At 36.9% G+C, this 22,229-nt stretch overlaps 2 protein-coding genes and 55 non-coding genes across 60 annotated transcripts in view; 2 read left to right on the forward strand and 55 right to left on the reverse strand.

Moving 5' to 3' along the window:
- The window catches only part of LOC142342901 (dynein axonemal heavy chain 2-like), a 270,510-nt gene that overhangs the window by 172,660 nt on the left and 75,621 nt on the right, over positions 1–22,229 (forward strand). The window lies entirely within an intron of this gene.
- LOC142342898 (arrestin red cell-like) overlaps positions 1–22,229 on the forward strand; it is a 553,550-nt gene that overhangs the window by 112,817 nt on the left and 418,504 nt on the right. The window lies entirely within an intron of this gene.
- Positions 202–274, reverse strand: Trnak-uuu (transfer RNA lysine (anticodon UUU)). Its single transcript has one exon. It is a non-coding gene; the product is annotated as a tRNA-Lys (tRNA).
- Positions 494–566, reverse strand: Trnak-uuu (transfer RNA lysine (anticodon UUU)). The gene has a single exon. It is a non-coding gene; the product is annotated as a tRNA-Lys (tRNA).
- Positions 785–857, reverse strand: Trnak-uuu (transfer RNA lysine (anticodon UUU)). The gene has a single exon. It is a non-coding gene; the product is annotated as a tRNA-Lys (tRNA).
- Trnak-uuu (transfer RNA lysine (anticodon UUU)) lies at positions 1,075–1,147 on the reverse strand. Its single transcript has one exon. It is a non-coding gene; the product is annotated as a tRNA-Lys (tRNA).
- Positions 1,369–1,441, reverse strand: Trnak-uuu (transfer RNA lysine (anticodon UUU)). The gene has a single exon. It is a non-coding gene; the product is annotated as a tRNA-Lys (tRNA).
- Positions 1,661–1,733, reverse strand: Trnak-uuu (transfer RNA lysine (anticodon UUU)). The gene has a single exon. It is a non-coding gene; the product is annotated as a tRNA-Lys (tRNA).
- Positions 1,952–2,024, reverse strand: Trnak-uuu (transfer RNA lysine (anticodon UUU)). Its single transcript has one exon. It is a non-coding gene; the product is annotated as a tRNA-Lys (tRNA).
- Positions 2,536–2,608, reverse strand: Trnak-uuu (transfer RNA lysine (anticodon UUU)). The gene has a single exon. It is a non-coding gene; the product is annotated as a tRNA-Lys (tRNA).
- Trnak-uuu (transfer RNA lysine (anticodon UUU)) lies at positions 2,827–2,899 on the reverse strand. The gene has a single exon. It is a non-coding gene; the product is annotated as a tRNA-Lys (tRNA).
- Trnak-uuu (transfer RNA lysine (anticodon UUU)) lies at positions 3,118–3,190 on the reverse strand. Its single transcript has one exon. It is a non-coding gene; the product is annotated as a tRNA-Lys (tRNA).
- On the reverse strand, positions 4,604–4,676 carry Trnak-uuu (transfer RNA lysine (anticodon UUU)). The gene has a single exon. It is a non-coding gene; the product is annotated as a tRNA-Lys (tRNA).
- Positions 5,238–5,310, reverse strand: Trnak-cuu (transfer RNA lysine (anticodon CUU)). Its single transcript has one exon. It is a non-coding gene; the product is annotated as a tRNA-Lys (tRNA).
- Trnak-cuu (transfer RNA lysine (anticodon CUU)) lies at positions 5,555–5,627 on the reverse strand. Its single transcript has one exon. It is a non-coding gene; the product is annotated as a tRNA-Lys (tRNA).
- Trnak-uuu (transfer RNA lysine (anticodon UUU)) lies at positions 6,140–6,211 on the reverse strand. Its single transcript has one exon. It is a non-coding gene; the product is annotated as a tRNA-Lys (tRNA).
- On the reverse strand, positions 6,431–6,503 carry Trnak-uuu (transfer RNA lysine (anticodon UUU)). Its single transcript has one exon. It is a non-coding gene; the product is annotated as a tRNA-Lys (tRNA).
- On the reverse strand, positions 6,722–6,794 carry Trnai-uau (transfer RNA isoleucine (anticodon UAU)). The gene has a single exon. It is a non-coding gene; the product is annotated as a tRNA-Ile (tRNA).
- Positions 7,014–7,091, reverse strand: Trnak-uuu (transfer RNA lysine (anticodon UUU)). Its single transcript has one exon. It is a non-coding gene; the product is annotated as a tRNA-Lys (tRNA).
- On the reverse strand, positions 7,310–7,383 carry Trnak-uuu (transfer RNA lysine (anticodon UUU)). Its single transcript has one exon. It is a non-coding gene; the product is annotated as a tRNA-Lys (tRNA).
- On the reverse strand, positions 7,602–7,674 carry Trnak-uuu (transfer RNA lysine (anticodon UUU)). The gene has a single exon. It is a non-coding gene; the product is annotated as a tRNA-Lys (tRNA).
- Positions 8,210–8,283, reverse strand: Trnak-uuu (transfer RNA lysine (anticodon UUU)). The gene has a single exon. It is a non-coding gene; the product is annotated as a tRNA-Lys (tRNA).
- On the reverse strand, positions 8,502–8,574 carry Trnak-uuu (transfer RNA lysine (anticodon UUU)). The gene has a single exon. It is a non-coding gene; the product is annotated as a tRNA-Lys (tRNA).
- Positions 8,819–8,891, reverse strand: Trnak-uuu (transfer RNA lysine (anticodon UUU)). The gene has a single exon. It is a non-coding gene; the product is annotated as a tRNA-Lys (tRNA).
- Positions 9,429–9,501, reverse strand: Trnak-uuu (transfer RNA lysine (anticodon UUU)). The gene has a single exon. It is a non-coding gene; the product is annotated as a tRNA-Lys (tRNA).
- On the reverse strand, positions 10,038–10,110 carry Trnak-uuu (transfer RNA lysine (anticodon UUU)). The gene has a single exon. It is a non-coding gene; the product is annotated as a tRNA-Lys (tRNA).
- Positions 10,354–10,426, reverse strand: Trnak-uuu (transfer RNA lysine (anticodon UUU)). Its single transcript has one exon. It is a non-coding gene; the product is annotated as a tRNA-Lys (tRNA).
- Trnak-uuu (transfer RNA lysine (anticodon UUU)) lies at positions 10,647–10,719 on the reverse strand. The gene has a single exon. It is a non-coding gene; the product is annotated as a tRNA-Lys (tRNA).
- Trnak-uuu (transfer RNA lysine (anticodon UUU)) lies at positions 10,964–11,036 on the reverse strand. The gene has a single exon. It is a non-coding gene; the product is annotated as a tRNA-Lys (tRNA).
- Positions 11,257–11,329, reverse strand: Trnak-uuu (transfer RNA lysine (anticodon UUU)). The gene has a single exon. It is a non-coding gene; the product is annotated as a tRNA-Lys (tRNA).
- Trnak-uuu (transfer RNA lysine (anticodon UUU)) lies at positions 11,865–11,937 on the reverse strand. The gene has a single exon. It is a non-coding gene; the product is annotated as a tRNA-Lys (tRNA).
- On the reverse strand, positions 12,474–12,546 carry Trnak-uuu (transfer RNA lysine (anticodon UUU)). Its single transcript has one exon. It is a non-coding gene; the product is annotated as a tRNA-Lys (tRNA).
- Trnak-uuu (transfer RNA lysine (anticodon UUU)) lies at positions 12,790–12,862 on the reverse strand. Its single transcript has one exon. It is a non-coding gene; the product is annotated as a tRNA-Lys (tRNA).
- Trnak-uuu (transfer RNA lysine (anticodon UUU)) lies at positions 13,083–13,155 on the reverse strand. The gene has a single exon. It is a non-coding gene; the product is annotated as a tRNA-Lys (tRNA).
- Positions 13,400–13,472, reverse strand: Trnak-uuu (transfer RNA lysine (anticodon UUU)). The gene has a single exon. It is a non-coding gene; the product is annotated as a tRNA-Lys (tRNA).
- Positions 13,693–13,765, reverse strand: Trnak-uuu (transfer RNA lysine (anticodon UUU)). The gene has a single exon. It is a non-coding gene; the product is annotated as a tRNA-Lys (tRNA).
- On the reverse strand, positions 14,008–14,080 carry Trnak-cuu (transfer RNA lysine (anticodon CUU)). The gene has a single exon. It is a non-coding gene; the product is annotated as a tRNA-Lys (tRNA).
- Trnak-uuu (transfer RNA lysine (anticodon UUU)) lies at positions 14,304–14,376 on the reverse strand. Its single transcript has one exon. It is a non-coding gene; the product is annotated as a tRNA-Lys (tRNA).
- Trnak-uuu (transfer RNA lysine (anticodon UUU)) lies at positions 14,596–14,668 on the reverse strand. The gene has a single exon. It is a non-coding gene; the product is annotated as a tRNA-Lys (tRNA).
- Positions 14,894–14,966, reverse strand: Trnak-uuu (transfer RNA lysine (anticodon UUU)). Its single transcript has one exon. It is a non-coding gene; the product is annotated as a tRNA-Lys (tRNA).
- Trnak-uuu (transfer RNA lysine (anticodon UUU)) lies at positions 15,189–15,262 on the reverse strand. Its single transcript has one exon. It is a non-coding gene; the product is annotated as a tRNA-Lys (tRNA).
- On the reverse strand, positions 15,488–15,560 carry Trnak-uuu (transfer RNA lysine (anticodon UUU)). Its single transcript has one exon. It is a non-coding gene; the product is annotated as a tRNA-Lys (tRNA).
- Positions 16,076–16,148, reverse strand: Trnak-uuu (transfer RNA lysine (anticodon UUU)). Its single transcript has one exon. It is a non-coding gene; the product is annotated as a tRNA-Lys (tRNA).
- Trnak-uuu (transfer RNA lysine (anticodon UUU)) lies at positions 16,375–16,447 on the reverse strand. The gene has a single exon. It is a non-coding gene; the product is annotated as a tRNA-Lys (tRNA).
- Trnak-uuu (transfer RNA lysine (anticodon UUU)) lies at positions 16,671–16,743 on the reverse strand. Its single transcript has one exon. It is a non-coding gene; the product is annotated as a tRNA-Lys (tRNA).
- Positions 16,962–17,034, reverse strand: Trnak-uuu (transfer RNA lysine (anticodon UUU)). The gene has a single exon. It is a non-coding gene; the product is annotated as a tRNA-Lys (tRNA).
- Positions 17,255–17,327, reverse strand: Trnak-uuu (transfer RNA lysine (anticodon UUU)). The gene has a single exon. It is a non-coding gene; the product is annotated as a tRNA-Lys (tRNA).
- On the reverse strand, positions 17,550–17,622 carry Trnak-uuu (transfer RNA lysine (anticodon UUU)). Its single transcript has one exon. It is a non-coding gene; the product is annotated as a tRNA-Lys (tRNA).
- Trnak-uuu (transfer RNA lysine (anticodon UUU)) lies at positions 17,843–17,915 on the reverse strand. The gene has a single exon. It is a non-coding gene; the product is annotated as a tRNA-Lys (tRNA).
- Trnak-uuu (transfer RNA lysine (anticodon UUU)) lies at positions 18,138–18,210 on the reverse strand. Its single transcript has one exon. It is a non-coding gene; the product is annotated as a tRNA-Lys (tRNA).
- Positions 18,431–18,504, reverse strand: Trnak-uuu (transfer RNA lysine (anticodon UUU)). The gene has a single exon. It is a non-coding gene; the product is annotated as a tRNA-Lys (tRNA).
- Positions 19,021–19,093, reverse strand: Trnak-uuu (transfer RNA lysine (anticodon UUU)). Its single transcript has one exon. It is a non-coding gene; the product is annotated as a tRNA-Lys (tRNA).
- Positions 19,315–19,388, reverse strand: Trnak-uuu (transfer RNA lysine (anticodon UUU)). Its single transcript has one exon. It is a non-coding gene; the product is annotated as a tRNA-Lys (tRNA).
- Positions 19,613–19,687, reverse strand: Trnak-uuu (transfer RNA lysine (anticodon UUU)). The gene has a single exon. It is a non-coding gene; the product is annotated as a tRNA-Lys (tRNA).
- Positions 19,908–19,980, reverse strand: Trnak-uuu (transfer RNA lysine (anticodon UUU)). Its single transcript has one exon. It is a non-coding gene; the product is annotated as a tRNA-Lys (tRNA).
- Positions 20,498–20,570, reverse strand: Trnak-uuu (transfer RNA lysine (anticodon UUU)). Its single transcript has one exon. It is a non-coding gene; the product is annotated as a tRNA-Lys (tRNA).
- Positions 21,969–22,041, reverse strand: Trnak-uuu (transfer RNA lysine (anticodon UUU)). The gene has a single exon. It is a non-coding gene; the product is annotated as a tRNA-Lys (tRNA).

Consider the following 22,229-nt stretch of genomic DNA (forward strand, 5'->3'; position numbering starts at 1 on the left):
CGGATATTTGGGATTATTTCACCCTATCAGCTCTAACAAAGACAGTTGTAACAGAAAATATGAAAAGCAGACAGTGTCCCTTGAATCTTGTGCGGTTAATTATTGATTTTGATCCTTTTTTAAAACGATTTGACACATTTGATTTATTGGTACTATTTTTTTTTATAGATTTAGATATTTGGTTTTGTAGTCAAAAAATTACACCCCACAAGGGACTCGAACCCTTGACCGTTGGATTAAAAGTCCAACGCTCTACCGACTGAGCTAGCAGGTCTCGTGCACGTGGCTTGCAGATATTTTGGATAGTTCACCCTATCAACTCTAACAAAGACAATTGTAACAGAAGAAAATTTGAAAAGCGTACAATGTCCCTTGAGTGTTGTTCGGTTATTTAATGGTTTTCATCGTTTTGCTTAAAATTTTTTGACACATTTGATTTATTGGTACTGATTTTTTATAAATTTAGATTTTTGGTTTCGTAATCATAAAGTTACGCCGCACAAGGGACTCGAACCCTTGAACATTGGATTAAAACTCCAACGCTCTACCGACTGAGCTAGCAGGGCTCGTGCGCGTGAATTGCAGATAATTTGCATTAGATCACCCTATCAACTCTAACCAAGACAGTTGTAACAGAAGAAAACACGAAAAAGAGACAGTTTCGCTTGAATGTCGTTCGGTTAATTATTGATTTTGATCCTTTTATTTAAAACTATTTGACACATTTGATTTATTGGTACTATTTTTTTAGATTTAGATGTTTGGTTTTGTAATCAAAAGGTTACGCCCCATAGGGGACTCGAACCCTTGACCGTTGCATTAAAAGTCCAACGCTCTACCGACTGAGCTAGCAGGGCTCGTGCAGGTGCCTTGCGGATATTTGGGATTATTTCACCCTATCAGCTCTAACAAAGACAGTTGTAACAGAAAATATGAAAAGCAGGCAATGTCCCTTGAATCTTGTGCGGTTAATTATTGATTTTGATCACTTTTTTAAATCGATTTGACACATTTGATTTATTGGTACTATTTTTTTTATAGATCTAGATATTTGGTTTTGTAGTCAAAAAGTTACACCCCACCAGGGACTCGAACCCTTGACCGTTGGATTAAAAGTCCAACGCTCTACCGACTGAGCTAGCAGGGCTCGTGCACGTGGCTTGCAGATATTTTGGATAGTTCACCCTATCAACTCTAACAAAGACAATTGTAACAGAAGAAAATTTGAAAAGCGTACAATGTCCCTTGAGTGTTGTTCGGTTATTTAATGGTTTTCATCCTTTTATTTAACACAATTTGACACATTTGATTTATTGGTACTATTTTTTTTTATAGATTTAGATATTTGATTTCGTAATGAAAAAGTTACGCCGCACAAGGGACTCGAACCCTTGACCGTTGGATTAAAAGTCCAACGCTCTACCGACTGAGCTAGCAGGGCTCGTGCACGTGGCTTGCAGATATTTTGGATAGTTCACCCTATCAACTCTAACAAAGACAATTGTAACAGAAGAAAATTTGAAAAGCATACAATGTCCCTTGAGTGTTGTTCGGTTATTTAATGGTTTTCATCGTTTTGTTTAAAATTTTTTGACACATTTGATTTATTGGTACTGATTTTTTATAAATTTAGATTTTTGGGTTCGTAATGAAAAAGTTACGCCGCACAAGGGACTCGAACCCTTGACCGTTGGATTAAAAGTCCAACGCTCTACCGACTGAGCTAGCAGGGCTCGTGTACGTGGCTTGCAGATATTTGGGATTAGTTCACCCTATCAACTCTAACAAAGACAGTTGTAACATAAAATATGAAAAGCAGACAATGTCCCTTGAATTTTTTGCGGTTAATTATTGATTTTGATCCCTTTTTTTAAAACGGTTTGACACATTGGATTTATTGGTACTATTTTTTTTATAGATTTAGATATTTGGTTTTGTAGTCAAAAAGTTACACCCCACAAGGGACTCGAACCCTTGACCGTCGGATGAAAATTCCAATGCTCTACCGACTGAGCTAGCAGGGCTCGTGCGCGTGAATTGCAGATAATTTGCATTAGATCACCCTTTCAACTCTAACAAAGACAATTGTAACAGAAGAAAATTTGAAAAGCATACAATGTCCCTTGAGTGTTGTTCGGTTATTTAATGGTCTTCATCGTTTTGTTTAAAATTTTTTGACACATTTGATTTATTGGTACTGATTTTTTATAAATTTAGATTTTTGGTTTCGTAATCAAAAAGTTACGCCGCACAAGGGACTCGAACCCTTGAACATTGGGTTAAAACTCCAAAGCTCTACCGACTGAGCTAGCAGGGCTCGTGCGCGTGAATTGCAGATAATTTGCATTAGATCACCGTATCAACTCTAACCAAGACAGTTGTAACAGAAGACAACACGAAAAGGAGACAGTGCCCCTTGAATGTCGTTCGGTTAATTATTGATTTTGATCCTTTTATTTAAAACTATTTGACACATTTGATTTATTGGTACTATTTTTTTAGATTTAGATGTTTGGTTTCGTAATCAAAAAGGTACGCCCCACAAGGGACTCGAACCCTTGACCGTTGGATTAAAAGTCCAACGCTCTACCGACTGAGCTAGCAGGGCTCGTGCAGGTGGCTTGCAGATATTTTGGATTAGTTCATTTTATCAACTCTAACAAAGACAGTTGTAACAGAAGAAAACACGAAAAGGAGACAGTGTCCCTTGAATGTCGTTCGGTTAATTATTGATTTTGATCCTTTTATTTAAAACTATTTGACACATTTGATTTATTGGTACTATTTTTTTAGATTTAGTTGTTTGATTTCGTAATCAAAAAGGTACGCCCCACAAGGGACTCGAACCCTTGACCGTTGGATTAAAAGTCCAACGCCCTACCGACTGAGCTAGCAGGGTTCGTGCAGGTGCCTTGCGGATATTTGGGATTATTTCACCCTATCAGCTCTAACAAAGACAGTTGTAACAGAAAATTTGAAAAGCAGGCAATGTCCCTTGAATCTTGTGCGGTTAATTATTGATTTTGATCCCTTTTTTTAAAACGATTTGACACATTTGATTTATTGGTAATATTTTTTTTATAGATTTAGATATTTGGTTTTGTAGTCAAAAAGTTACACCCCACAAGGGATTCGAACCCTTGACCGTTGGATTAAAAGTCCAACGCTCTACAGACTGAGCTACCAGGGCTCGTGCACGTGGCTTGCAGATATTTTGGATAGTTCACCCTATCAACTCTAACAAAGACAATTGTAACAGAAGAAAATTTGAAAAGCATACAATGTCCCTTGAGTGTTGTTCGGTTATTTAATGGTTTTCATCGTTTTGTTTAAAATTTTTTGACACATTTGACTTCTTGGTACTGATTTTTTATAAATTTAGATTTTTGGTTTCGTAATCAAAAAGTTACGCCGCACAAGGGACTCGAACCCTTGAACATTGGATTAAAACTCCAACACTTTTTTACCGACTGAGCTAACAGGGCTCGCGCGTGGGCGTGGCTTGCAGACATCTTGGATTAGTTCACCTATCAACTCTAACAAAGACAGTTGTAACAGAAGAAAATTTGAAAAGCAGACAATGTCCCTTGAATGTTTTTTGGTTAATTTTTGATTTTGACCCTTTTATTCAAAACTATTTGACACATTTGATTTATTGGTACTCTTTTTTCTAGATTTAGATATTCGGTTTTGTAATGAAAAATTTACGCCCCACAACGGACTCGAACCCTTGACCGTTGGATTATAAGCCCAACGCTCTGCCGACTGAGCTAGCTGGACTCGTGCGCGTGCATTGCAAATAATTTGCATTAGATCACCCTATCAACTCTAACCAAGACAGTTGTAACAGAAGAAAATACGAAAAGGAGACAATGTCCCTTGAATGTCGTTCGGTTAATTATTGATTTTGATCCTCTTATTTAAAACTATTTTACAGATTTGATTTATTGGTACTATTTTTTTAGATTTAGATGTTTGGTTTCGTAATCAAAAAGTTACGCCCCAAAAGAGACTCGAACCCTTGACCGTTGGATTAAAAGTCCAACTCTCTACCGACTCAGCTAGCAGGGCTCGTGCACGTGTCTTGCGTATATTTGGGATTATTTCGCCCTATCAATTCTAACAAAGACAGTTGTAACAGAAAATATGAAAAGCAGACAATGTCCCTTGAATCTTGTGCCGTTAATTATTGATTTTGATCCCTTTTTTAAAAACGATTTGACACATTTGCTTTATTGGTACTATTTTTTTATAGATTTAGATATTTGGTTTCGTAGTCAAAAAGTTACAACCCACAGGGGACTCGAACCTTTGACCGTTGGATTTAAAGTCCAACGCTCTACCGACTGAGCTAGCAGGGCTCGTGCACGTGGCTTGCAGATGTTTTGGATAGTTCACCCTATCAGTTCTAACAAAGACAGTTGTAACAGAAAATATGAAAAGACAGTTGTAACGGAAAATATGAAAAGCAGACAATGTACCTTGAATCTTGTTCGGTTAATTATTGATTTTGATTCCTTTTTTTAAAACGATATGACACATTTGATTTATTGGTACTATTTTTTTATAGATTTAGATTTTTGGTTTCGTAGTCAAAAAGGTACGCCCCACAAGGGACTCGAACCCTTGACCGTTGGATTAAAAGTCCAACGCTCTACCGACTGAGCTAGCAGGGCTCGTGCACGTCGCTTGCAGATATTTTGGATTAGTTCACCCTATCAACTCTAACAAAGACAGTTGTAACAGAAAATATGAAAAGACAGTTGTAACAGAAAATATGAAAAGCAGACAATGTCCCTTGAATCTTGTTCGCTTAATTATTGATTTTGATCCCCTTTTTAAAAGCGATTTGACACATTTGCTTTATTGGTACTATTTTTTTTTATAGATTTAGATATTTGGTTTCGTAGTCAAAAAGTTACAACCCACAGGGGACTCGAACCTTTGACCGTTGGATTTAAAGTCCAACGCTCTACCGACTGAGCTAGCAGGGCTCGTGCACGTGGCTTGCAGATGTTTTGGATAGTTCACCCTATCAGTTCTAACAAAGACAGTTGTAACAGAAAATATGAAAAGACAGTTGTAACGGAAAATATGAAAAACAGACAATGTCCCTTGAATCTTGTTCGCTTAATTATTGATTTTGATTCCTTTTTTTAAAACGATTTGACACATTTGATTTATTGGTACTATTTTTTTTATAGATTTAGATATTTGGTTTCGTAGTCAAAGAGTTACGCCCCACAAGGGACTCGAACCCTTGACCGTTGGATTAAGGGTCCAACGCTCTACCGACTGAGATAGCAGAGCTCGTGCGCGTGGTTTGCAGATATTTTGGATTAGTTCACCCTATCAACTCTAACAAAGACAGTTGTCACAGAAAATATGAAAAGACAGTTGTAACAGAAAATATGAAAAGCAGACAATGTCCCTTGAATCTTGTTCGCTTAATTATTGATTTTGATTCCTTTTTTTAAAACGATTTGACACATTTGATTTATTGGTACTATTTTTTTTATAGATTTAGATATTTGGTTTCGTAGTCAAAGAGTTACGCCCCACAAGGGACTCGAACCCTTGACCGTTGGATTAAGGGTCCAACGCTCTACCGACTGAGATAGCAGAGCTCGTGCGCGTGGTTTGCAGATATTTTGGATTAGTTCATTTTATCAACTCTAACAATGACAGTTGTAACAGAAGAAAATATGAAAAGCGGGCAATGTCCTTTGAATGTTGTTCGGTTATTTAATGGTTTTCATCCTTTTGTTTAAAATGATTTGACACATTTGATTTATTGGTACTGATTTTTTATAAATTTAGATATTTGGTTTCGTTGTCAAAAAGTTTCGCCCCACAAGTGACTCGAACCCTTGACCGTTGGATTAAGAGTCCAACGCTCTACCGACCGAGATAGCAACGCTCGTGCACGTGGCTTGCAGATATTTTGGATTAGTTCATTTTATCAACTCTAACAAAGACAGTTGTAACAGAAGAAAATATGAAAAGCGCGCAATTTCCCTTGAATGTTGTTCGGTTATTTAATGGTTTTCATCCTTTGTTTAAAATGATATGACACATTTGATTTATTGGTACTGATTTTTTATAAATTTAGATACTCGGTTTCGTAGACAAAAAGTTACGCCGCACAAGGGATTCGACCCTTGACCATTGGATTAAAACTCCAACGCTCTACCGACTGAGCTAGCAGGGCTCGTGCACGTGTCTTGCGGATATTTGGTATTATTTCACCCTATCAACTCTAACAAAGACAGTTGTAACAGAAAATATGAAAAGCAGACAATGTCCCTTGAATCTTGTTCGGTTAATTATTGAATTTGATTCCTTTTTTTAAAACGATTTGACACATTTGATTTATTGGTACTATTTTTTTGTATAGATTTAGATATTTGGTTTTGTGATCAAAAAGTTACGCCCCACAGAAGACTCGAACCCTTGACCGTTGGATTAAAAGTTCAACGCTCTACCGACTGAGCTAGCAGGGCTCGTGCACGTGGCTTGCAGACATTTTGGATTAGTTCACCTATCAACTCTAACAAAGACAGTTGTAACAGAAGAAAATTTGAAAAGCAGACAATGTCCCTTGAATGTTTTTCGGTTAATTATTGATTTTGACCCTTTTATTCAAAACTATTTGACACATTTGATATATTGGTACTCTTTTTTCTAGATTTAGATATTCGATTTTGTAATGAAAAATTTACGCCCCACAAGGGACTCGAACCCTTGACCGTTGGATTATAAGCCCAACGCTCTGCCGACTGAGCTAGCTGGGCTCGTGCGCGTGCATTGCAGATAATTTGCATTAGATCACCCTATCAACTCTAACCAAGACAGTTGTAACAGAAGAAAATACGAAAAGGAGACAATGTCCCTTGAATGTCGTTCGGTTAATTATTGGTTTTGATCCTTTTATTTAAAACTATTTTACAGATTTGGTTTATTGGTACTATTTTTTATAGATTTAGATGTTTGTTTTCGTATTCAAAAAGTTACGCCCCAAAAGGGACTCGAACCCTTGACCGTTGGGTTAAAAGTCCAACGCTCTACCGACTCAGCTAAGCTAGCAGGGCTCGTGCACGTGTCTTGCGGATATTTGGGATTATTTCACCCTATCAACTCTAACAAAGACAGTTGTAACAGAAAATATGAAAAGCATACAATGTCCCTTGAATCTTGTGCGGTTAATTATTGATTTTGATCCCTTTTTTTAAAACGATTTGACACATTTGATTTATTGGAACTATTTTTTTTATAGATTTAGATATTTGGTTTTGTAGTCAAAATTTTACAACCCACAAGGGACTCGAACCCTTGACCGTTGGATTAAAAGTCCAACGCTCTACCGATTGAGCTAGCAGGGCTCGTGCACGTGGCTTGCAGATATTTTGGATAGTTCACCCTATCAGTTCTAACATAGACAATTGTAACAGAACAAAATTTGAAAAGCATACAAGGTCCCTTGAGTGTTGTTCGGTTATTTAATGGTTTTCATTGTTTTGTTTAATATTTTTTGACACATTTGATTTATTGGTACTGATTTTTTATAAATTTAGATATTTGGTTTCGTAATCAAAAAGTTACGCCGCACAAGGGTCTCGAACCCTTGACCATTGGGTTAAAACTCCAACGCTCTACCGACTGAGCTAGCAGGGCTCGTGCACGTCGCTTGCAGATATTTTGGATTAGTTCACCCTATCAACTCTAACAAAGACAGTTGTAACCGAAAATATGAAAAGACAGTTGTAACAGAAAATATGAAAAGCAGACAATGTCCCTTGAATCTTGTTCGGTTAATAACTGATTTTGATTGCTTTTTTAAAACGATTTGACACATTTGATTTATTGGTACTACCTTTTTTATAGATTTAGATATTTGGTTTCGTAGTCAAACAGTTGCGCCCCACAAGGGACTCGAACCCTTGACCGTTGGATTTAGAGTTCAACGCTCTACCGACTGAGTTAGAAGCTCTCGTGAACGTGGATTGCAGATATTTGTGATTAGTTCACCCTATCAACTCTAACAAAGACAGTTGTAACAGAAAATATGAAAAGCATACAATGTCCCTTGAATCTTGTGCGGTTAATTATTGATTTTGATCCCTTTTTTTAAAACGATTTGACACATTTGATTTATTGGAACTATTTTTTTTTATAGATTTAGATATTTGGTTTTGTAGTCAAAATTTTACAACCCACAAGGGACTCGAACCCTTGACCGTTGGATTAAAAGTCCAGCGCTCTACCGATTGAGCTAGCAGGGCTCGTGCACGTGGCTTGCAGATATTTTGGATAGTTCACCCTATCAGTTCTAACATAGACAATTGTAACAGAACAAAATTTGAAAAGCATACAAGGTCCCTTGAGTGTTGTTCGGTTATTTAATGGTTTTCATTGTTTTGTTTAATATTTTTTGACACATTTGATTTATTGGTACTGATTTTTTATAAATTTAGATATTTGGTTTCGTAATCAAAAAGTTACGCCGCACAAGGGTCTCGAACCCTTGACCATTGGGTTAAAACTCCAACGCTCTACCGACTGAGCTAGCAGGGCTCGTGCACGTGTCTTGCGGATATTTGGGATTATTTCACCCTATCAACTCTAACAAAGACAGTTGTAACAGAAAATATGAAAAGACAGTTGTAACAGAAAATATGAAAAGCAGACAATGTCCCTTGAATCTTGTTCGGTTAATTATTGATTTTGATTCCTTTTTTTAAAACGATTTGACACATTTGATTTATTGGTACTATTTTTTTTATAGATTTAGATTTTTGGTTTCGTAGTCAAAAAGTTACGCCCCACAAGGGACTCGAACCCTTGACCGTTGGATTAAAAGTCCAACGCCCTACCGACTGAGCTAGCAGGGCTCGTGCACGTCGCTTGCAGATATTTTGGATTAGTTCACCCTATGAACTCTAACAAAGACAGTTGTAACAGTAAATATAAAAAGACAGTTGTAACAGAAAATATGAAAAGCAGACAATGTCCCTTGAATCTTGTTCGGTTAATTACTGATTTTGATTGCTTTTTTAAAACGATTTGACACATTTGATTTATTGGTACTACCTTTTTTTATAGATTTAGATATTTGGTTTCGTAGTCAAACAGTTACGCCCCACAAGGGACTCGAACCCTTGACCGTTGGATTTAGAGTTCAACGCTCTACCGACTGAGATAGCAGAGCTCGTGCACGTGTATTGCAGATATTTTGGATTAGTTCATTTTATCAACTCTAACAAAGACAGTTGTAACAGAAGAAAATATGAAAAGCGGGCAATGTCCCTTGAATGTTGTTCGGTTACTTAATGGTTTTCATCCTTTTGTTTAAAATGATTTGACACATTTGAGTTATTGGTACTGTTTTTTTATAGATTTAGATTTTTGGTTTCGTAGTCAAAAAGGTACGCCCCACACGGGACTCGAACCCTTGACCGTTGGATTAAAACTCCAACGCTCTACCGACTCAGCTAGCAGGGCTCGTGCACGTGGCTTGCAGATATTTTGGATTAGTTCACCCTATCAACTCTAACAAAGACAGTTGTAACCGAAAATATGAAAAGACAGTTGTAACAGAAAATATGAAAAGCAGACAATGTCCCTTGAATCTTGTTCGGTTAATTACTGATTTTGATTGCTTTTTTAAAACGATTTGACACATTTGATTTATTGGTACTACCTTTTTTATAGATTTAGATATTTGGTTTCGTAGTCAAACAGTTGCGCCCCACAAGGGACTCGAACCCTTGACCGTTGGATTTAGAGTTCAACGCTCTACCGACTGAGATAGCAGAGCTCGTGCACGTGTATTGCAGATATTTTGGATTAGTTCATTTTATCAACTCTAACAAAGACAGTTGTAACAGAAGAAAATATGAAAAGCGGGCAATGTCCCTTGAATGTTGTTCGGTTACTTAATGGTTTTCATCCTTTTGTTTAAAATGATTTGACACATTTGAGTTATTGGTACTGTTTTTTTATAGATTTAGATTTTTGGTTTCGTAGTCAAAAGGGTACGCCCCACAATGGACTCGAACCCTTGACCGTTGGATTAAAAGTCCAACGCTCTACCGACTGAGCTAGCAAGGCTCGTGCACGTGGCTTGCAGATATTTTGGATTAGTTCACCCTATCAACTCTAACAAAGACAGTTGTAACAGAAAATATGAAAAGACAGTTGTAACAGAAAATATGAAAAGCAGACAATGTCCCTTGAATCTTGTTCGGTTAATTATTGATTTTGATACCTTTTTTTAAAACGATTTGATACATTTGAGTTATTGGTACTATTTTTTTATAGATTTAAATTTTTGGTTTCGTAGTCAAAAAGTTACGCCCCACAAGGGACTCGAACCCTTGACCGTTGGATTAAAAGTCCAACGCTCTACCGACTGAGCTAGCAGAGCTCGTGCACGTGGCTTGCAGATATTTTGGATTAGTTCATTTTATCAACTCTAACAAAGACAGTTGTAACAGAAGAAAATATGAAAAGCGGGCAATGTCCCTTGAATGTTGTTCGGTTACTTAATGGTTTTCATCCTTTTGTTTAAAATGATTTGACACATTTGAGTTATTGGTACTGTTTTTTTATAGATTTAGATTTTTGGTTTCGTAGTCAAAAAGGTACGCCCCACAATGGACTCGAACCCTTGACCGTTGGATTAAAAGTCCAACGCTCTACCGACTGAGCTAGCAAGGCTCGTGCACGTGGCTTGCAGATATTTTGGATTAGTTCACCCTATCAACTCTAACAAAGACAGTTGTAACAGAAAATATGAAAAGACAGTTGTAACAGAAAATATGAAAAGCAGACAATGTCCCTTGAATCTTGTTTGGTTAATTATTGATTTTGATACCTTTTTTTAAAACGATTTGATACATTTGAGTTATTGGTACTATTTTTTTTATAGATTTAAATTTTTGGTTTCGTAGTCAAAAAGTTACGCCCCACAAGGGACTCGAACCCTTGACCGTTGGATTAAAAGTCCAACGCTCTACCGACTGAGCTAGCAGAGCTCGTGCACGTGGCTTGCAGATATTTTGCATTAGTTCATTTTATCAACTCTAACAAAGAAAGTTGTAACAGAAGAAAATATGAAAAGCGGGCAATGTCCCTTGAATGTTGTTCGGTTATTTAATGGTTTTCATCCTTTTGTTTAATATGATTTGACACATTTGATTTATTGGTACTGATTTTTTATAAATTTAGATATTTGGTTTTGTAATTAAAACGTTACGCCGCACAAGGGACTCGAACCCTTGACCGTTGGATTAAAAGTCCAACGCCCTACCGACTGAGCTAGCAGAGCTCGTGCACGCGGCTTGCAGATATTTTGGATTAGTTCACCCTATCAACTCTAACAAAGACAGTTTTAACAGAAAATATGAAAAGACAGTTGTAACAGAAAATATGAAAAGCAGACAATGTCCCTTGAATCTTGTTCGGTTAATTATTGATTTTGATTCCTTTTTTTGAAACGATATGACACATTTGATTTATTGCTACTATTTTTTTTAGATTTAGATATTTGGTTTCGTAGTCAAACAGTTACGCCCCACAAGGGACTCGAACCCTTGACCGTTGGATTTAGAGTTCAACGCTCTACCGACTGAGATAGCAGAGCTCGTGCACGTGTATTGCAGATATTTTGGATTAGTTCATTTTATCAACTCTAACAAAGACAGTTGTAACAGAAGAAAATATGAAAAGCGGGCAATGTCCCTTGAATGTTGTTCGGTTACTTAATGGTTTTCATCCTTTTGTTTAAAATGATTTGACACATTTGAGTTATTGGTACTGTTTTTTTATAGATTTAGATTTTTGGTTTCGTAGTCAAAAAGGTACGCCCCACACGGGACTCGAACCCTTGACCGTTGGATTAAAACTCCAACGCTCTACCGACTCAGCTAGCAGGGCTCGTGCACGTGGCTTGCAGATATTTTGGATTAGTTCACCCTATCAACTCTAACAAAGACAGTTGTAACCGAAAATATGAAAAGACAGTTGTAACAGAAAATATGAAAAGCAGACAATGTCCCTTGAATCTTGTTCGGTTAATTACTGATTTTGATTGCTTTTTTAAAACGATTTGACACATTTGATTTATTGGTACTACCTTTTTTATAGATTTAGATATTTGGTTTCGTAGTCAAACAGTTGCGCCCCACAAGGGACTCGAACCCTTGACCGTTGGATTTAGAGTTCAACGCTCTACCGACTGAGATAGCAGAGCTCGTGCACGTGTATTGCAGATATTTTGGATTAGTTCATTTTATCAACTCTAACAAAGACAGTTGTAACAGAAGAAAATATGAAAAGCGGGCAATGTCCCTTGAATGTTGTTCGGTTACTTAATGGTTTTCATCCTTTTGTTTAAAATGATTTGACACATTTGAGTTATTGGTACTGTTTTTTTATAGATTTAGATTTTTGGTTTCGTAGTCAAAAGGGTACGCCCCACAATGGACTCGAACCCTTGACCGTTGGATTAAAAGTCCAACGCTCTACCGACTGAGCTAGCAAGGCTCGTGCACGTGGCTTGCAGATATTTTGGATTAGTTCACCCTATCAACTCTAACAAAGACAGTTGTAACAGAAAATATGAAAAGACAGTTGTAACAGAAAATATGAAAAGCAGACAATGTCCCTTGAATCTTGTTCGGTTAATTATTGATTTTGATACCTTTTTTTAAAACGATTTGATACATTTGAGTTATTGGTACTATTTTTTTATAGATTTAAATTTTTGGTTTCGTAGTCAAAAAGTTACGCCCCACAAGGGACTCGAACCCTTGACCGTTGGATTAAAAGTCCAACGCTCTACCGACTGAGCTAGCAGAGCTCGTGCACGTGGCTTGCAGATATTTTGGATTAGTTCATTTTATCAACTCTAACAAAGACAGTTGTAACAGAAGAAAATATGAAAAGCGGGCAATGTCCCTTGAATGTTGTTCGGTTACTTAATGGTTTTCATCCTTTTGTTTAAAATGATTTGACACATTTGAGTTATTGGTACTGTTTTTTTATAGATTTAGATTTTTGGTTTCGTAGTCAAAAAGGTACGCCCCACAATGGACTCGAACCCTTGACCGTTGGATTAAAAGTCCAACGCTCTACCGACTGAGCTAGCAAGGCTCGTGCACGTGGCTTGCAGATATTTTGGATTAGTTCACCCTATCAACTCTAACAAAGACAGTTGTAACAGAAAATATGAAAAGACAGTTGTAACAGAAAATATGAAAAGCAGACAATGTCCCTTGAATCTTGTTTGGTTAATTATTGATTTTGATACCTTTTTTTAAAACGATTTGATACATTTGAGTTATTGGTACTATTTTTTTTATAGATTTAAATTTTTGGTTTCGTAGTCAAAAAGTTACGCCCCACAAGGGACTCGAACCCTTGACCGTTGGATTAAAAGTCCAACGCTCTACCGACTGAGCTAGCAGAGCTCGTGCACGTGGCTTGCAGATATTTTGCATTAGTTCATTTTATCAACTCTAACAAAGAAAGTTGTAACAGAAGAAAATATGAAAAGCGGGCAATGTCCCTTGAATGTTGTTCGGTTATTTAATGGTTTTCATCCTTTTGTTTAATATGATTTGACACATTTGATTTATTGGTACTGATTTTTTATAAATTTAGATATTTGGTTTTGTAATTAAAACGTTACGCCGCACAAGGGACTCGAACCCTTGACCGTTGGATTAAAAGTCCAACGCCCTACCGACTGAGCTAGCAGAGCTCGTGCACGCGGCTTGCAGATATTTTGGATTAGTTCACCCTATCAACTCTAACAAAGACAGTTTTAACAGAAAATATGAAAAGACAGTTGTAACAGAAAATATGAAAAGCAGACAATGTCCCTTGAATCTTGTTCGGTTAATTATTGATTTTGATTCCTTTTTTTGAAACGATATGACACATTTGATTTATTGCTACTATTTTTTTTAGATTTAGATATTTGGTTTCGTAGTCAAAAAGTTACGCCCCACAAGGGACTCGAACCCTCGACCGTTGGATTAAGAGTCCAACGCTCTACCGACTGAGATAGCAGAGCTCGTGCACGTGGCTTGCAGATATTTTGGATTAGTTCATTTTATCAACTCTAACAAAGACAGTTGTAACAGAAGAAAATATGAAAAGCGGGCAATGTCCCTTGAATGTTGTTCGGTTATTTAATGGTTTTCATCCTTTTGTTTAAAATGATTTGACACATCTGATTTATTGGTACTGATTTTTTTTTATAAATTTAGATATTTGGTTTCGTAATCAAAAAGTTACGCCGCACAAGTGACTCGAACCCTTGACCATTGGATTAAAACTCCAACGCTCTACCGACTGAGCTAGCAGGGCTCGTGCACGTGTCTTGCGGATATTTGGGATTATTTCACCCTATCAACTCTAACAAAGACAGTTGTAACAGAAAATATGAAAAGCAGACAATGTCCCTTGAATGTTTTTCGGTTATTTAATGGTTTTCATCCTTTTATTTAAAACGATTTGACACATTTGATTTATTGGTACTATTTTTTTTCATAGATTTAGATATTTGGTTTCGTAGTTAAAAACTTACGCCCCGCAAGGGACTCGAACCCTTGACCGTTGGATTAAAAGTCCAACGCTCTACCGACTGAGATAGTAGAGCTCGTGCACGTGGCTTGCAGATATTTTGGATTGGTTCATTCTATCAACTCTAACAAAGACAGTTGTAACAGAAGATATATGAAAAGCGGGCAGTGTCCCTTGAATTTTGTTCGTTTAATTATTGGTTTTAATGCTTTTATATTTTAAACGATTTGACACATTTGATTTATTGGTACTAAGTTTTTGTTCATAAATGTAGGTTTTTAGTTTCGTAATCGAAATTTTGCGCCCCACAGGGGACTCGAACCCTTGACCGTTGGATTAAAAGTCCAACGCTCTACCGACTGAGCTAGCAGGGCTCGTGCACGTGGCTTGCAGATATTTTGGATTTGTTCACCCTATCAACTCTAACAAAGACAGTTGTAACAGAAGAAAATTTGAAAAGCAGACAATCTCCCTTGAATGTTTTTCGGTTATTTAATGGTTTTCATCCTTTTATTTAAACCGATTTGACACATTTGATTTATTGGTACTATTTTTAAAAATAAATTTAGGTATTTGGTTTCGTAGTTAATAAATTACGCCCCACAAGGGACTCGAACCCTTGACCGTTGGATTAAAAGTCCCAACGCTCTACCGACTGAGCTAGCAGGGCTCGTGCACGTGCACGTGGTTTGCAGATATTTGGGATTAGTTCACCCTATCAACTCTAACAAAGACAGTTGTAACAGAAAATATGAAAAGCAGACAATGTCCCTTGAATGTTTTTCGGTTATTTAATGGTTTTCATCCTTTTATTTAAAACGATTTGACACATTTGATTTATTGGTACTATTTTTTTTCATAGATTTAGATATTTGGTTTCGTAGTTAAAAACTTACGTCCCACAAGGGACTCGAACCCTTGACCGTTGGATTAAAAGTCCAACGCTCTACCGACTGAGCTAGCAGGGCTCGTGCACGTGGTTTGCAGATATTTGGGATTAGTTCACCCTATCAACTCTAACAAAGACAGTTGTAACAGAAAATATGAAAAGCAGACAATGTCCCTTGAATGTTTTTCGGTTATTTAATGGTTTTCATCCTTTTATTTAAAACGATTTGACACATTTGATTTATTGGTACTATTTTTTTTCATAGATTTAGATATTTGGTTTCGTAGTTAAAAACTTACGCCCCACAAGGGACTCGAACCCTTGACCGTTGGGATTAAAAGTCCAACGCTCTACAGACTGAGATAGCAGAGCTCGTTCACGTGGCTTGCAGATATTTTGGATTAGTTCACCCTATCAACTCGAACAAAGACAGTTGTAACAGAAGAAAATTTGAAAAGCAGACAATCTCCCTTGAATGTTTTTCGGTTATTTAATGGTTTTCATCCCCTTATTTAAACCGATTTGACACATTTGATTTATTGGTACTATTTTTTAAAATAAATTTAGGTATTTGGTTTTGTAGTTAAAAACTTACGCCCCACAAGGGACTCGAACCCTTGACCGTTGGATTAAAAGTCCAACGCTCTACCGACTGAGATAGTAGAGCTCGTGCACGTGGCTTGCAGATATTTTGGATTGGTTCATTCTATCAACTCTAACAAAGACAGTTGTAACAGAAGAAAATATGAAAAGCGGGCAGTGTCCCTTGAATTTTGTTCGTTTAATTATTGGTTTTAATGCTTTTATATTTAAAACGATTTGACACATTTGATTTATTGGTACTAAGTTTTTTTTCATAAATGTAGGTTTTTGGTTTCGTAATCGAAGTTTTGCGCCCCACAGGGGACTCGAACCCTTGACCGTTGGATTAAAAGTCCAACGCTCTACCTACTGAGCTAGCAGGGCTCGTGCACGTGGCTTGCAGATATTTTGGATTTGTTCACCCTATCAACTCTAACAAAGACAGTTGTAACAGAAGAAAATTTGAAAAGCAGACAATCTCCCTTGAATGTTTTTCGGTTATTTAATGGTTTTCATCCTTTTTGTTTAAACCGATTTGACACATTTGATTTATTGGTACTATTTTTAAAAAAAAATTTAGGTATTTGGTTTCGTAGTTAAAAATTTTCGCCCCACAAGGGACTCGAACCCTTGACCGTTGCATTAAAAGTCCAACGCTCTACCGACTGAGCTAGCAGGGCTCGTGCACGTGGTTTGCAGATATTTGGGATTAGTTCACCCTATCAACTCTAACAAAGACAGTTGTAACAGAAATTATGAAAAGCAGACAATGTCCCTTGAATGTTTTTCGGTTATTTAATGGTTTTCATCCTTTTATTTAAAACGATTTGACACATTTGATTTATTGGTACTATTTTTTTCATAGATTTAGATATTTGGTTTCGTAGTTAAAAACTTACGTCCCACAAGGGACTCGAACCCTTGACCGTTGGATTAAAAGTCCAACGCTCTACCGACTGAGATAGCAGAGCTCGTGCACGTGGTTTGCAGATATTTGGGATTAGTTCACCCTATCAACTCTAACAAAGACAGTTGTAACAGAAAATATGAAAAGCAGACAATGTCCCTTGAATGTTTTTCGGTTATTTAATGGTTTTCATCCTTTTATTTAAAACGATTTGACACATTTGATTTATTGGTACTAAGTTTTTTTTGCATAAATTTGCGTTTTTGGTTTCGTAATCAAAATTGCGCCCCACAGGGGACTCGAACCCTTGACAGTTGGATTAAAAGTCCAACGCTCTACCGACTGAGCTAGCAGGGCTCGTGAACGTGGCTTGCAGATACTTTGGATTAGTTCACCCTATCAACTCGAACAAAGACAGTTGTAACAGAAGAAAATTTGAAAAGCAGACAATCTCCCTTGAATGTTTTTCGGTTATTTAATGGTTTTCATCCTTTTATTTAAACCGATTTGACACATTTGATTTATTGGTACTATTTTTAAAAGTAAATTTAGGTATTTGGTTTCGTAGTTAAAAACTTACGCCCCACAAGGGACTCGAACCCTTGACCGTTGGATTAAAAGTCCAACGCTCTACCGACTGAGCTAGCAGGGCTCGTGCACGTGGTTTGCAGATATTTGGGATTAGTTCACCCTATCAACTCTAACAAAGACAGTTGTAACAGAAAATATGAAAAGCAGACAATGTCCCTTGAATGTTTTTCGGTTATTTAATGGTTTTCATCCTTTTATTTAAAACGATTTGACACATTTGATTTATTGGTACTAAGTTTTTTTTGCATAAATTTGGGTTTTTGGTTTCGTAATCAAAATTGCGCCCCACAGGGGACTCGAACCCTTGACCGTTGGATTAAAAGTCCAACGCTCTACCGACTGAGCTAGCAGGGCTCGTGCACGTGGCTTGCAGATATTTTGGATTAGTTCACCCTATCAACTCGAACAAAGACAGTTGTAACAGAAGAAAATTTGAAAAGCAGACAATCTCCCTTGAATGTTTTTCGGTTATTTAATGGTTTTCATCCCCTTATTTAAACCGATTTGACACATTTGATTTATTGGTACTATTTTTTAAAATAAATTTAGGTATTTGGTTTTGTAGTTAAAAACTTACGCCCCACAAGGGACTCGAACCCTTGACCGTTGGATTAAAAGTCCAACGCTCTACCGACTGAGCTAGCAGGGCTCGTGCACGTGGTTTGCAGATATTTGGGATTAGTTCACCCTATCAACTCTAACAAAGACAGTTGTGACAGAAAATATGAAAAGCAGACAATGTCCCTTGAATGTTTTTCGGTTATTTAATGGTTTTCATCCTTTTATTTAAAACGATTTGACACATTTTGATTTATTGGTACTATTTTTTTTCATAGATTTAGATATTTGGTTTCGTAGTTATAAACTTACGCCCCACAAGGGACTCGAACCCTTGACCGTTGGGATTAAAAGTCCAACGCTCTACCGACTGAGCTAGCAGGGCTCGTGCACGTGGTTTGCAGATATTTGGGATTAGTTCACCCTATCAACTCTAACAAAGACAGTTGTAACAGAAAATATGAAAAGCAGACAATGTCCCTTGAATGTTTTTCGGTTATTTAATGGTTTTCATCCTTTTATTTAAAACGATTTGACACATTTTGATTTATTGGTACTATTTTTTTTCATAGATTTAGATATTTGGTTTCGTAGTTATAAACTTACGCGCCACAAGGGACTCGAACCCTTGACCGTTGGGATTAAAATTCCAACGCTCTACCGACTGAGCTGGCAGGGCTCGTGCACGTGGTTTGCAGATATTTGGGATTAGTTCACCCTATCAACTCTAACAAAGACAGTTGTAACAGAAGAAAATTTGAAAAGCAGACAATCTCCCTTGAATGTTTTTCGGTTATTTAATGGTTTTCATCCCCTTATTTAAACCGATTTGACACATTTGATTTACTGGTACTATTTTTTAAAATAAATTTAGGTATTTGGTTTCGTAGTTAAAAACTTACGCCCCACAAGGGACTCGAACCCTTGACCGTTGGATTAAAAGTCCAACGCTCTACCGACTGAGCTAGCAGGGCTCGTGCACGTGGTTTGCAGATATTTGGGATTAGTTCACCCTATCTACTCTAACAAAGACAGTTGTAACAGAAAATATGAAAAGCAGACAATGTCCCTTGATTGTTTTTCGGTTATTTAATGGTTTTCATCCTTTTATTTAAAACGATTTGACACATTTTGATTTATTGGTACTATTTTTTTTTCATAGATTTAGATATTTGGTTTCGTAGTTATAAACTTACGCCCCACAAGGGACTCGAACCCTTGACCGTTGGGATTAAAAGTCCAACGCTCTACCGACTGAGATAGCAGAGCTCGTTCACGTGGCTTGCAGATATTTTGGATTGGTTCATTCTATCAACTCTAACAATGACAGTTGTAACAGAAGAAAATATGAAAAGCGGGCAGTGTCCCTTGAATTTTGTTCGTTTAATTATTGGTTTTCATGCTTTTATATTTAAAACGATTTGACACATTTGATTTATTGGTACTAAGTTTTTTTTCATATATTTAGGTTTTTGGTTTCGTAATCAAAATTTTGCTCCCCACAGGGGACTCGAACCCTTGACCGTTGGATTAAAAGTCCAACGCTCTACCGACTGAGCTAGCAGCGCTCGTGCACGTGGCTTGCAGATATTTGGGATTAGTTCACCCTATCAACTCTAACAAAGACAGTTGTAACAGAAAATATGAAAAGCAGACAATGTCCCTTGAATCTTCTTCGGTTAATTATTGATTTTGATCCTTTTATTTAAAACGTTTTAACTCATTTGATTTATTGGTACTATTTTTTTTAAATAGATTTAGATATTTGGTTTCGTAGTCAGAAAGTTACGCCCCACAAGGGATTCGAACCCTTGATCATCGGATTAAAAGTCCAACTCTCTACCGACTGAGCTAGCAGGGCTCGTGCACGTGGTTTGCAGATATTTGGGATTAGTTCACCCTATCAACTCTAACAAAGACAGTTGTAACAGAAAATATGAAAAGCAGACAATGTCCCTTGAATGTTTTTCGGTTATTTAATGGTTTTCATCCTTTTATTTAAAACGATTTGACACATTTGATTTATTGGTACGATTTTTTTCATAGATTTAGATATTTGGTTTTGTAGTAAAAAAATTACACCCCACAAGGGATTCGAACCCTTGATAGTCGGATTACAAGTCCAACGCGCTACCGACTGAGCTAGCAGAGCTCGTTCACGTGGCTTGCAGATATTTTGGAGTGGTTCATTCTATCAACTCTAACAAAGACAGTTGTAACAGAAGAAAATATGAAAAGCGGGCAGTGTCCCTTGAATTTTGTTCGTTTAATTATTGGTTTTCATGCTTTTATATTTAAAACGATTTGACACATTTGATTTATTGGTACTAAGTTTTTTTTCATAAATTTAGGTTTTTGGTTTCGTAATCAAATTTTTGCGTCCCACAGGGGACTCGAACCCTTGACCGTTGCATTAAAAGTCCAACGCTCTACCGACTGAGCTAGCAGAGCTCGTGCACGTGGCTTGCAGATATTTTGCATTAGTTCATTTTATCAACTCTAACAAAGAAAGTTGTAACAGAAGAAAATATGAAAAGCGGGCAATGTCCCTTGAATGTTGTTCGGTTATTTAATGGTTTTCATCCTTTTGTTTAATATGATTTGACACATTTGATTTATTGGTACTGATTTTTTATAAATTTAGATATTTGGTTTTGTAATTAAAACGTTACGCCGCACAAGGGACTTGAACCCTTGATCGTCGGATTAAAAGTCCAACGCTTTACCGACTGAGCTTGCAGGGCTCGTGCGCGTAGATTGCAGATGTTTTGCATTAGATCACCCTATCAACTATAACAAAGACAGTTGTAAGAGAAGAAAGTTCGAAAAACAGGCAAAGGCCCTTGAATGTTGTTCGGTTAATTTTTGATTTTGATCCTTTTAATTAAAACTATTTGACACATTTGATTTATTGGTACTATTTTTATAGATTTAGATATTTGGTTTTGTGATCAAAAAGTTACGCCCCACAGAAGACTCGAACCCTTGACCGTTGGATTAAAAGTTCAACGGTCTACCGACTGAGCTAGCAGGGCTCGTGCACGTGGATTACGGTTATTTTGCATTAGATCACCCTATCAACTCTAACAAAGACAGTTGTAACAGAAGAAAATATGAAAAGCAGACAATGTCCCTTGAATGTTGTTCGGTTATTTAATGGTTTTCATCCTTTTGTTTAAAACCATTTGACACATTTGATTTATTGGTACTGATTTTTTTCATAGATTTAGATATTTGGTTTTGTAGTAAAAAAATTACACCCCACAAGGGATTCGAACCCTTGATAGTCGGATTACAAGTCCAACGCGCTACCGACTGAGCTAGCAGAGCTCGTTCACGTGGCTTGCAGATATTTTGGAGTGGTTCATTCTATCAACTCTAACAAAGACAGTTGTAACAGAAGAAAATATGAAAAGCGGGCAGTGTCCCTTGAATTTTGTTCGTTTAATTATTGGTTTTCATGCTTTTATATTTAAAACGATTTGACACATTTGATTTATTGGTACTAAGTTTTTTTTCATAAATTTAGGTTTTTGGTTTCGTAATCAAATTTTTGCGTCCCACAGGGGACTCGAACCCTTGACCGTTGCATTAAAAGTCCAACTCTCTGCCGACTGAGCTGCCAGGGCTCGTGCACGTGGCTTGCAGATATTTTGGATTAGTTCACCCTATCAACTCTAACAAAGAGAGTTGTAACAGAAGAAAATTTTAAAAGCAGACAATGTCCCTTGAATGTTGATCGGTTATTTAATGGTTTTCATCCTTTTGTTTAAAACGATTTGACACATTTGATTTATTTGTACTGATTTTTTATAAATTTTGATATTTGGCTTCGTAATCAAAAAGTTACGCCCCACAAGGGACTTGAACCCTTGATCGTCGGATTAAAAGTCCAACGCTTTACCGACTGAGCTTGCAGGGCTCGTGCGCGTAGATTGCAGATGTTTTGCATTAGATCACCCTATCAACTATAACAAAGACAGTTGTAAGAGAAGAAAGTTCGAAAAACAGGCAAAGTCCCTTGAATGTTGTTCGGTTAATTTTTGATTTTGATCCTTTTAATTAAAACTATTTGACACATTTGATTTATTGGTACTATTTTTATAGATT

This window comes from Convolutriloba macropyga, chromosome 7, assembly GCF_964194025.1.
Source record: "Convolutriloba macropyga chromosome 7, txConMacr16.3, whole genome shotgun sequence".
NCBI lineage: Eukaryota > Metazoa > Xenacoelomorpha > Acoela > Convolutidae > Convolutriloba > Convolutriloba macropyga.